General features: G+C 42.0%; 1 pseudogene; it reads right to left on the reverse strand.

Annotated features, from left to right (window-relative positions):
- Positions 1-207: 207 nt before the first annotated feature.
- Positions 208-1,858, reverse strand: LOC123164869 (uncharacterized; annotated as a pseudogene).
- Between the last annotated feature and the right edge of the window lie 3,413 nt (positions 1,859-5,271).

A 5,271-nucleotide genomic window follows, 5' to 3' on the forward strand; every position in this document is an offset into this window, starting at 1 on the left:
AAATTTTTATATAAAGTGAAAATTCCCAGCAGGGTAGATAGATATATGCTATTGTTTAGAATTGCATGATAAATTGCGAGAAGTCTTCGAATACAAAGTCTTATGCAAAGTTATTACAATCAGTATGATGTTGTCAAGGTCATCCAAGTACTTGCCCTTTTATATGCATATATAGCTATATGTAGGAGAATAATAGAGTACTAGCCGCACCTGCTAGATGTATTTCAGAATGAGAGGTCAAAAATAGGTAAAAATACTGATGCAAGCTATGCTCTACAATAAGTGCAGAGCAGCTACACAAGAAAAATACAAGCCCACTGATACTAGTTGTGCACTTGTTTCTTTCTTTCACCACTGATCTGATCTGTAGTGAAAGCGAAAGCACGGCCAAAAGAAGTTAAAAAATGTTATTAGTTGTAAGAGGATAGAGATGCCACTGGATCTCAGAACAATATCAGATCAGGTTGTTGAAGACATTGATGACGATGTTGTCGTTGGTGACGGCGTCGATCTGCGGCCCCGGGAACTGCATGTTGATTAGGATCCCCTGCACCGCCGCCAGCATCAGCCCAAGAACAGAGCAAGAGGACGAGTGCAATGCGCGCGCGTGCTGCCGACCGCCGTACGTAGAGGTCTTGAAGTGGAGGAAGGATTCATACCATAGCACCGACCGCCGTCGAGGTCTTGAAGGCTGCGGTGGGTTTCCATGGCCGGGCTTCATCCCGTCGCTTGTCGCTGTTCCTCCTGTCCTACCTGCAGAGACAGAGACGGGGGTGAGAGGGAGGGGAGATTGATCCACCTATAGTACTAGGATTACACAGCAACTAGTAGAAGAACTAGCAAGAAATAACCAAATTGAGTGTACACCAATATCATATGAATCCGCAACATAATCGAGCAACAGATTGGTAGAAGAACAGCTGCTGCATAAACCGTGAACTACAGGTGGAGAAATAACCCTTTTCATGAGTATACTAAGCACTAATATGGGTTACAGCTAGTTGACAACTGACACCGTGTAGACCATGATGTGAGTATACTAATAAGCACTCATATGAGTATTACCAAGGACTTCCATGACATTATTACCTCAAAGACATACTGGAAAATTAAAACTGCACTATTTATGCCTCTGATCACATAAAAGCAGCTACCTCCCTTAACAAATTCACATCACTGTCAGTTTTGTGATATTGTTCCGCGTACCGCTAGCTTTTCCCGGCAACGCCATTCTGACTAAAAACAAGGTTCCCACATTCAGACTTAGCGACAAAGCAAATCCACCAACTAATCACATCAATTGCTTATGCAACTAAAACATTTACTAGGATGTGGGAACATTATGAACCTAAAATTCTTCTCCGTTACTGGATCAGGTGACCAGAAGCTATGCAAACTAATTTAGTGGAAACCAAATAGACACATCATCCCACACATTTCCTGCTAGAGATTCATGGGAGCTACACTCACCAGCCTGCCCCTGCTGAAGGTGAAGTCCTCGATTCCGTGGCCACTGAAGAAAACCGCCACCTCCTGCAGCACCGGAGGCTTGTCCAGGTCGAACTCGTGCGTGCATCCGGAACACCTACGAACCACGCAAAAGAAGAGTCAGCTCACACGCACGCACGTACCGAAGTGGTACACAGTATCTTGTTGAATCAAAGCAACGAGAACCGAACTGTTGGAGAGACGAGATCGACGGATCACAAACGTGGCGGAGGTCGGCCTTGAGGGGCGCCGCGGCCTCCAGGGACGACGAGGCCGCCGTCGTCACCGCGGAGGCAGTCACCCGCGAGGGCGGCCAGTAGGCTTGGCCTAGACGTGCTTGACCTTGGAGAGGATCTCCCGCGGACGCCATCGCTGATGCTGCTGCTGGATCCGAGCTTCAGGGATTGGGGATCGAGGAGACGAAACCCTAGCGGCAGCGGAGGAGGAAGAATAGCTGGGAGCGGGAGCGAGGTTCGGGTGCAGCGCGAGGGAAGGAGGGCGCCGCCGATGACAGAAAGGAAGGAGGGCGCCGCCGATGACAGAAAGGAAGGAGGGCGCCGCCGATGCCAGCGCGAGGGAAGGAGGGCGCGGCGCGAGGGGTGAGGGAGAGGCCGATCTGGATCGGGGACAGAGAGAGGGAGGCAGCGGGCGGAAGTTAGGGAGGAGAGGTGAGAGAGAGGTAGGGTTTGGTGTGGTGGTTTTTTTCCTTTTCTTTGCATGGATGGATGGATGGACGTTGGATTGCTAGCAATGGATGGTAGGATGTCTGCCATCTCATCGATCCGTGCCACAAACGGTTCCACCAATCACAATGTAGTACACACTTTGACGATTTTATGACCATCTAAATTGGTCGTAATCGATTAAATAATATGCTAAATCATGGCACCTATTTTATAACATCATAGAATTAGAAGAAAAAATAAGAACAATAGCATCGTGTCACAAGTGAGACTTGTTTTTTAGAAAAAATAACAAACCTGGAATAATACAAATATCTTTAAAAATTGATCTCAAAAAAGAGTTTTATTTGCAAAAAAAAACATTTTCTACCTTTGGAGTGTCGAAAATGGTATATATTTTTTGAAGCACCTACCAATATTTGTTGCAAAATGGCACCACTCTATTTTTCAATAATATTAGATCATATTTTAGGTACAATTGACCAAATGCTTGTGTCTCAATAGCTGTCGATCCAACTCTCGTCAATAATTGAGGAGGTTTTTCAAGTGCCCATTTTCCATTTTTCGAGTGCCCAAAAGAAGGTTCTTTTGTGAAGAACCTACCAAATAATTGTTGCAAAATTGGACCAAATCCTTTTTCTAAAATACTAGGCCAAATTTAATGCACAATTGACCAAATGGTTGGGTGTAAAAAGTTTTGATCCACCTCTCGTGAAAAAGACAATTTTTTGCCGATTCAGTTGGAAGCGGGTCAAATTTGAACTGTAGCTGCCTTATAGTTTTCTCTTTATTTTTTTCAAAAATCATTTCTAGGTACATAAGTATCTATTTAATCAGAGAAACACCAAACAAATTCCAAGATTCAACCACTAGCTAGGAACGGTCATTCCTGCCGTTTTGACCGCATTTTGAAACGGGCATAAAAAATTAAAAAAAAAATCAAAAAATTGGGAAACCTTCGCATTGTGTCATTATATGTGGCCAAGTTCCCAGGAAAAATAATAAACTAGTAATACGATAATTATTTTAAAAAAGTGTTCTCAGAAACGAGCTATCACGTGTGGAGATCAATGGCTTTCAAGCCAAATGATCAATCTTATGGCCACATTCATGGCATAGTTTGTTTAAATGATCTCATATTGTGCACAAGGGTGCATATTGGAATGGCAAACAATATTGCCTAAGGAAGTTTTCATTTTCTTTGGACGAAAAAACCATTTTCCATTTTTCGAGTGCCCAAAAGGAGGTTTTTTTGTGAAGGACCTCCCAAATAATTGTTGCAAAATTGGACCAAATCATTTTTCTAAAATACCAGGCCATATTTAATGCACAATTGACCAAATGGTTGGGTGTCAAAAGTTTTGACCCACCTCTCGTGAAAAAGGCAAATTTCCGCCGATTCAGTTGGAAGCGGGTCAAATTTGAACTGTAGCTGCCTTGTACTTTGCTCTTTATTTTTTCAAAACAATCATTTCTAGGTACATAAGTATCTATTTAATCAGAGAAACACCAAAAAAATTCCAAGATTCAACCACTAGCTAGGAACGGTCATTCCCGCCGTTTTGACCGCATTTTTAAACGGGCATAAAAAATTCAAAAAAATCAAAAAATTGGGAAACCTTCGCATTGTGTCATTATATGTGGCCAAGTTCCCAGGAAAAACAACAAACTTGTAATACGGCAATTATTTTAAAAAAGTGTTCTCAGAAACGAGCTATCACGTGTGGCGATCAATGGCTTTCAAGCCAAATGATCAATCTTATGGCCACATTCATGGCATAGTTTGTTCAAATGATCTCATATTGTGCACAAGGGTGCATATTGGAATGGCAAACAATGTTGCCTAAGGAAGTTTTCATTTTCTTTGGACGAAAAAACCATTTTCCATTTTTCGAGTGCCCAAAAGGAGGTTTTTTGTGAAGGATAATTGCTGCAAAATAGGACCAAATCATTTTTCTAAAATACTAGGCCATATTTAATGCACAATTGACCAAATGGTTGGGTGTAAAAAGTTTTGATCCACCTCTCGTGAAAAAGACAAATTTTCGCCGATTCAGTTGGAAGCGGGTCAAATTTGAACTGTAGTTGCCTTGTACTTTGCTCTTTATTTTTTCCAAAAATCATTTCTAGGTACATAAGTATCTATTTAATCAGAGAAACACCAAACAAATTCCAAGATTCAACCACTAGCTAGGAACGGTCATTCCCGCCATTTTGACCGCATTTTGAAACGGGCATAAAAAATTCAAAAAAATCAAAAAATTGGCAAACCTTCGCATTGTGTCATTATATGTGGCCAAGTTCCCAGAAAAAATAACAAACTTGTAATACGGCAATTATTTTAAAAAAGTGTTCTCAGAAACGAGCTATCACGTGTGGAGATCAATGGCTTTCAAGCCAAATGATCAATCTTATGGCCACATTCATGGCATAGTTTGTTCAAATGATCTCATATTGTGCACAAGAGTGCATATTGGAATGGCAAACAATGTTGCCTAAGGAAGTTTTCATTTTCTTTGGACGAAAAAACCATTTTCCATTTTTCGAGTGCCCAAAAGGAGGTTTTTTGTGAAGGACCTCCCAAATAATTGTTGCAAAATTGGACCAAATCAATTTTCTAAAATACTAGGACATATTTAATGCACAATTGACAAAATGGTTGGATGTAAAAAGTTTTGATCCACCTCTCGTGAAAAAGACAAATTTCCGCCGATTCAGTTGGAAGCGGGTCAAATTTGAACTGCAGCTGCCTCATAGTTTGCTATTTATTTTTTCCAAAAATCATTTCTAGTTACATAAGTACCTATTTAATCATAAATACATGGTTTGGTGGCGATACGTCGAGGTTTGGGCGGGGGCCGAGGCCCCCAACTCTAGAGCGCGTAAACTCGCATGCCCGCCGCGTGGTCACCGCGTGACCGTGGCGTTGCCATGTGTTCTGGGCAGCCTAGGCATGTCTAGTGGGTTGGGCACTCCCCAGGTAGGTGCTAGGAATAAAATTACAACATAATATTCTCATGAGGAGACCGATCGATGCTCAAACATGAATTAGCAGCCAAGTGTTTGATTAGCGGTACGGGAAATGTACATGGCTAATGGG

The sequence above is a fragment of the Triticum aestivum genome, chromosome 7D (genome assembly GCF_018294505.1).
Source record: "Triticum aestivum cultivar Chinese Spring chromosome 7D, IWGSC CS RefSeq v2.1, whole genome shotgun sequence".
In the NCBI taxonomy this organism is placed as follows: Eukaryota; Viridiplantae; Streptophyta; class Magnoliopsida; order Poales; family Poaceae; genus Triticum; species Triticum aestivum.